Source organism: Nannospalax galili, unplaced genomic scaffold (assembly GCF_000622305.1).
Source record: "Nannospalax galili isolate Female #2095 unplaced genomic scaffold, S.galili_v1.0 scaffold768, whole genome shotgun sequence".
Classification (NCBI taxonomy): Eukaryota; Metazoa; Chordata; class Mammalia; order Rodentia; family Spalacidae; genus Nannospalax; species Nannospalax galili.
In genome coordinates this window covers 5,030,566-5,037,808 of record NW_008360317.1, presented here as the reverse complement: position 1 = coordinate 5,037,808, position 7,243 = coordinate 5,030,566, and the positions used below count along the sequence as shown (strand labels likewise).

General features: G+C 43.7%; 1 protein-coding gene across 5 annotated transcripts in view; it reads left to right on the top strand.

Moving 5' to 3' along the window:
- The first annotated feature begins 4,952 nt into the window (after positions 1 to 4,952).
- Uspl1 (ubiquitin specific peptidase like 1) overlaps positions 4,953 to 7,243 on the top strand; it is a 52,353-nt gene continuing 50,062 nt past the window's right edge. For 2 of the 5 annotated variants that reach the window (XM_029559640.1, XM_029559639.1), the window contains exon 1: positions 5,013 to 5,163. The gene's annotated coding sequence lies outside the window, so the exon portion shown is untranslated. Of the gene's footprint in view, positions 5,164 to 7,243 lie in introns of all 5 variants that reach the window. The other 3 variants (XM_029559641.1, XM_008825041.3, XM_017796098.2) reach the window with 3 other exon arrangements.

Here is a 7,243-nt window from a genome sequence, read left to right as displayed (position 1 = left end):
GTTTAGGTCAAGGTTCCCAAATACAATCTTCCTCTCTGTTTCAAAATGAAGAAGTCATTCAGGTGATGTGATTAATTTCCTTTTTTTTTTTTTTTTTTTTTTCGTCTTCCTGAGACAGGGTCTCCTTGTAGCCCCAGCTGTCCTGGAACTCACTATGTAGACCAGGCTGGCCTTGAACTCGGGATTAAAGGCGTGCGCCACCACACCCGGCTTAATTTCCTATTTTACTTTTATGTTTTACTTTAGAATCAAATAGTATGTTGACTCCACTATCCAACTTTATCATACTGGTACAAGAAATGCATACATCACAGTAGACAGAACTCATTATGTTATTGCTTAAGGTATAGATCTATCCATATATATGGAAAATGATGAATATACAATGCCATTTATTGTACAATGCTTTTAATAAAGATCTGTGATGGTTAATCTCACTGTCAACTTAACATTTGTAAGTTGCCTCTAGATATGCCTGTGCAGCACTATCTTGATTAGGTTAACTGAGGGGAAAAGACCTTCCCAGTATGGGTGGCACCACTCCATGGGCGGCTTCAAAATCCTGGATTTTATAAAATAGAGTAGCTAAGTGGTACCAGATGCCTCAAGCTCCTGCTGCTGTGACTTCCCTACCATAATGTACTCAACTGTAACATTAAATAATGCCTAGCACAGGCGTATTGCCAAAATAAATCCTTTCTTCCTTAAGTTGCTTTTATCAGGGTATTTTATCATAGCAACAACAACAAAAAGACAAGATTTGAAAGAAACCTAAATGTCCAAAAGAAGAGGGTTGACAAAATGATATAAGGTGAGGAAACACCTTATACAATAATAGAAAACATCCTCTAAGGTAAGTGAGGCACACAGGTACATATTATGCACCATTTATGTTAAAAAGGGGAAACAAAACTCATACCAATACTATTCATCTGCTTGTATATACATATACTTCGCCCCCAAGAATATACAAGAAAATGATTAGCGTTTACTTCCTAGGCAGGGAACCAGGTGACTTGGAGACTGGTGTAGCATGCAGACTTTTCAGTATGAAGTTTGTGTCATGTGAATGTATGACTCAAAACAACAACAGCAAATTTTGATCTGTAGGATAGCAGTTTGAGATGAGATAGATTATGTCCTTAGTGGAAACAGTTTTTAAAAGTAGGTGGTAATTCCAAGAGTAAGTATCTGCAAGTAATGTTGGAAGTGGAAGCATTTTGCTCAAGATGCTCTTCTCCAAACTTCTCAATTTATAGATGTGTAAACCAAGGCAACAAAATTAAACAAGTGAAAGTAATGGCGGAGGAGAAAGAATCAGACAGCAGATGCCCAGCGTCTGCTCCAAGGCTCTTTATTACACTATCTTTTCATTTTGGCAGGCAAAAGAGAACCAAGTATGTATGGGTTACATTATCAGATATCAAGGGCTATCCAAAATTTTTAAGAATGCAAAGTACAAAACACCACCTCAGGACAACTAATTTATTGTTTGGATTGCTATGTGGTTGTACTTTAAAAAGCTTTGCATATTCTGATAATTGTACACCAACAGCATTTTTTCCTAAGTGAATTCACTGAAGACAAGTACTAAAATGTCTCCAGTTTTTTAAACATAAAAATGCCTAGCACAAGAATATTGCCCAAAACATAGATACAGGTTCACAATTATTATTATTTTTGGTCTTTTTTGAGACAGGGTCTCCCAGTAGGCCCAGCTGGCCTGGAACTCACTATATAGAACAGGCTGGCCTTGAACTCACAGGGATCCACCTGCCTCTGTCTCCCAATTTCTGGGAATTAAAGGCGTGACCCCTCCCACTTAGGTTCACAATTATTTAACTAAAATTGAAGAGTTGGATATATTGTAGATTTTCTTAGAATTAAAAAATGTTACAGCAGGGTCTAGTGAAACCTCAGCTACTCTGGAGGCTGACGTAGGGGTATCACAAGTTCAAAGTCTGCTTGGGCTACAGATTGAGTTCAAGGCTAGCTTGGCAACTTTGTGAAACCCCGTCTCAAAATAAAAGTTTATATAAAGGAAAAAGAGGTCTAGAGCTGGGTAGTAGAGTACTTGCCTAGCATGTGTGGGGCCCTAGGTTCAATTCTCAGTACTACTAAAAATAGCCAAAAATTTATAAACTACACAAACTATTATAGAAAACTCTACCTACCAGTGGCCAAGAGCACCAGCAAAACCTATCAATGCTTCAGTAAACACATAAAGAACATATACAGCTTCTTATTGGATCACATATTTTATTACCAAATGAATTCTGCCTCCAAATTGAAAAAGGTTTTGGTTTTCCAAGCTTTCTGAAGGTAAGATTTAGATAAGGATTACAGACTGTGCTCACATGGTGGACTAGAAAGTTAGGTTGGTTACTTGAAGTTTTGATGTGTGCATGAGTGTGGAGATCTGAGGTTCACATGGAGTATTTTCCTCTATGGCTCTTCACCTTATTTTTTGAGACACGGTTTCTAACTGAATCTGGAGTTCATAGATTCAGCTAGACTGGTTGTACAAGACCCAGGGACCCATCTGTCCACACCTCCCCAGCCTGGGATTACAGGAACACAGCTGGGCAGGGCCTTTTACACAGGTACTGTGGATAGGATTCAGGCACTCATGATTATTGCCATGCAAGTTATTTACCCACGAAGCCATCTCCCATCCCAAGAAGTTTCTGATGAGACCAGAATAGACAATCACAATAGTTTTTGGTCTTTTTGAGACAGGGTCTCCTTAGAACTATGTAGCCCAGGCTGGCCTGAAACTCAAGGAGATTCACTTGTCTCTGCTTCCCAAGCCCTGGGATTAAAGGCCAGCCAGGTTTTATTTTATTTTTGAGATAGGGTCAAATTTCTTAGGGATTTCTGTTAAGTGGCCCAAGATGGCCTCCAACTCACAGTCCTCTTCCCTTCAGTTCCTTAGTGCTGGGACTACAGAAGTGTATACTCTGGCTTGGTAGCCTGCATTTATATGCCAGGTCGGGGCTAAAGGCTTGTTTTTCAGTTAAGGAATCCAACCTAGAAGAGTTCAAAAACCTTGGAAACTGGTGAGAGAAATTGAGTGTGAAAAAGGAACTCTTAATTGCAGGGCACTGTACTACTATAGCTGTTCAGTAAGTATTAAAGTTTCCTTTTATTAAATGTATGTTTACAAGTGGAAACAGGTAGCCGGGTCTTTAATCCCAGCACTCGGGAGACAGAGGCAGGTGGATCTCTGTGAGTTCCAGGGCAGCCTGGTCTACGTAGTGAGTTCCAGAGTTCCAGGCCAGCTGAGGCTGCAGGGAGACCCTGTCTCAAAGAAAAAAAAAAAAAAAAAAAAAGTGGAACTAGGTAAATTTCTATTCCACACTGTTGACAAAGGGACAAAGGCAACAGATTTTAACCAATTGGAAGGTAACCAGTCTCTGGAAACAAAATTCATAAAACAGGCATTCAAAATATGTTGGTAAGGAAGAAGCAGGAATGTGTATTTTCCCAACTGGGGACTACTATTCTCTAATACAAAGAGGGATCTTTCTTTCTTCATACCCCACCTCCTTTTTGTCACTATTTTCTAGCCAAATAAAATGTAAAAAATCAAATTTTCATTGAAAGACTACAATAATCAACTTTACAGAAGATATTTGATTTTCATTATAATCTAGTTTGGTGATGTTGCTTTACAATCTTAAAAGTTTAGCTACATTTCAACCAAACCAATTATTTTGTTCAATTTATGAATTAACATTCAGCAAGTGCTTATTATGAAAAAAGTGTACTGCATTCTAAAAATGTAAATAGCATGTTGAGCAAGAAAATCCTACTGGTTTGGGCTACTATTCCAGGAGGAAATATGATTTTCTCAAAATTCGTAATTCATAGAAAAAGAACCCTAACTAGTTCGATCTTAGAATATACTAGTTCATTAACAATCTAGTGCAACTACAGAAACAGCAAAACTTAGTCTAGAAGGAAAAAAAAACAAAATAAAACGGAACAAAGTCTTTGTTGGGTTGCCTATTTGCATTCCTAAGTATCGAAAACTAAGATATTTCTAATCATTTCTTCCTACACAGGACTTGTCTGCTCTGTACCAGTTACCAAAATTATCAGCATTATGCCAATATATAGCGGTTTGCAACCTCCTAAAAAAAAAAAAAAGGAAAAACACAAAACCTTAAACGTGTAAAGGTCAGAAACTACAAATCGCTCTCCAAGGACACGGAAACAATCGACCCAAAGGACTGACTTGGAATAGGCTGGACTCGAGATTTAGAATGCACACTCAGTCACGACGTCCGTCAAGCACATGACCTTCCTACAAAAGCAGTCCTGCAACTTGTCAACTACAGCACTCTGACGCTGACCAGGCAGGGCTGCAAGCCTCCGCGGGTCGAGGCGAAACCACGGCCCTAGCTTGCGTTCGCTTCTTCCCTTACCGTTAGCAGATCTGGGAGGGAAGAAAGGAAGAGAAACACCCAGAATCCTGATGGAAGAGCCCCGAGGGCTCGAAGGTGGGGTTTAGGGAAGGGAGGGGCAGCTCCGTGTGTGGTGACCCTTTGTGAACACTACGGTGGCGGGAGGCTCAGGGAGCGACTACCCGGCCTGACGCCGGGAGGCGCGGGCTCCATGGCGGCCGCACGCAGGTCAGGCCTAGGCTCCCGCTCCAGGCAGCTGCATACAAGACGCAGCCGCGCCCCCTCGAATCCCTCCGCTGAGGGCCGCGAACTAGTTTTAATCACGCCCCACCCCCTGGCCGCCGGCGTCACCTCCGCCACTCGGGCTCTTTCCAGCAGTTTCCAGAACCGTCGCCTCCCCCACAAGCCCGGCCATTCACCCTCGCTCCGCAGCGCCCCGCCCCGCCTCTACACAGCGCCGCAGTTCCCACTGCGCCTGCGGCTGCGGCTACGCCTCTGCGGAGCCCTTCCGGAAGTGCTCCCGTCCTTGCCTTCCCCGCTCCGCCCGCTTGCTTTCCGGCCCCGAGCGCTGCCGGAAGTGGAGACTCCAGCGGCTGACTCAAACCGGAAGTTGCTTTCCTAGCGGAGCCTGCCGTTGGGGCGGAGCGGTCTGAGAGGAACGTGCGTTAAACGTTGCAAGTAGGTGGTGTGGAGCTCAAGCTGGAATCGGGAGTTCGGACCGATTCTGTACGAAGAAGGTGTGTACGAAGAAGGGGTAAGGGGAAGAGAGGAGTATCCTGGGGATGTAGAAGTAGGGGAAAAGGGACGGTGGAGTGCCGGCGTGGGGAGTCGGCATGCTGAAAGGATGGGCTGGGAAAGGTCCAGTGGGAAAGGTTGATGACTAGGTACCGAGTTGGGTTTACACGTCGCTTTGGGCTCGGAGAGGTAAACGCTGAACAGAAACCAGAGTTTGGGTCGGTCTCCCGAAGGTCGTGGAGACGGCCAGAGGTAACAGCGCCGCGCCTCCTGGCTTCGGAAAGGCTGAGCTGAAGCTCCCCTCGCTGGGCCCTATCGGTCTCCAGTTCAGGGAGCTGGGTTTGGTACCAAGCCGAGCAGAGCTCTGAAAACCGGCCCAGTGCCTCAGATTTAAGTTTGTGCTGGCTGCGCCTTGGACAGTTGACATGCAAGAGCCGGGAGTGCAAGCGCCAGTGGGTATATCTGGGCAGCTGTTTCTCAAAGTTTCCACATTACATATACGGGACAATGAATTAAATTTAATCAGTGACGTTCCCTTCGTGATTCTCGGAGCTAACTGGATCCTTTCTGGGCTAATAATTCCCATTAAAGTCTCTAAACTATCAGTAACTACATCGAAAAGGGGTGTAAGAGGAAAAGTGCTAGGGATGAGGTGAATGAAATGAACACTGGAAAACGTGCAGTGAGCTCAGGTCATGACCTAACAATGGATTTAACATTATAATCAGATTGGATTAAATGGTGATTTGAAGCGGAGCAGTCATGGACTTAGACTTGCCATTTTGACAGTGAGATGAATGGAAAGAGAGGTAGAGATTCAGAATATTTCCAAAGCACTGTCCACAAGTTGTGGTGACTTCCACTGCATGACGAAGAGGGAAATGAGTGTAGTCGAGGACTCAAGCTTGCCATTCTGTGTTTGGAAGACTGAAGATACTAAGATTTAGGGGAGATACAGGGAGGGGAGCAGATGACTTTTGAAGAATATTTAATGAAGTAGCTATTATAGAACAAATAAAATAATTTTTGTCTTTTTGAGACAGGGTCTCCCTGTAGTCACAGCTGGCCTGGAACGCGATATGGAAACCAGGCTGGCCTCAGTGTCACAGAGATCCTCCTGCCTCTGCCTCCCAAGTCCGGGGATTAAAGGCAAAGGCATACACCACCATTCCCAGCAACAAATTAATTTAAGAACCACCCTAAGTGTGTGTATAAGAAAAAGTGAATTGTGCTTGAGAGACCTGGAGAGCCTACTTCTGGTATTTTGGTGATTTTTAAAAATGAATGTTCATTGGGGAGGTGGTCTTAATATTAGTTCGGTGTTTCTACCACCATCTTCCCTGGTCTTCCCTTTTTTTTTGAGATTAAAATCTCCGTTATGTAGTGTAGCTCTGACTGGCCTGGGATTCACTGTGGAGACCACAATCTCCATAGTGATTGTGACTGGCCTCATAATCACAAGGATCTCCTGTCTCTGCCTCCTTAACTCTGGAGTAAAGACCTGTACCACCACTTCTGGCTGTACCTAGTCCTCCAGTTGAAATACTGGATGCTGGGATCAGGAGAAGAGATTTGAAGGGTCCTCATGTTTTAGCATATTAAGAGAATTATGGAAATGGTTTCTTAGATCCCTCAGGCAGACAAAATTTCATTATTTAGTAGCCTTCTACTGAGAATGCATGTTGCATGATACAAGGTGCAGAGGTGCACTGTCTTTATCTTCTGTGTAAAGTAGCACCCAGTAGGAACCATACCTAGGTGTTAGCATTAGGTATGCTTGGTCTCATTGAAGTCCTAGAACAAATCAGTGTTACAAACTGATTTCTGGACTGAGGTATGCAGGTGCAGAGCATGGAACCGTACCAGGTTGGAACCACAGAAAGGTGGTTCAGCTATATTTTGTCATTCCTTTTTGTATCTAGGTTATAAGCAGAACCAGCTTAAGGCTATGGTCACTGCTTTTCAGAAATAGGAAATTGAGCTTCGCTGAGGTTGACTTCTTCCTTGTCAGGATCTCATGTAGGCCAGGTAGAGAACTCACTTTGTAGCTGAGACTGGCCCTTACGTCCTCCTGTCTCCCCCCCCACCAGGTAGGTTTT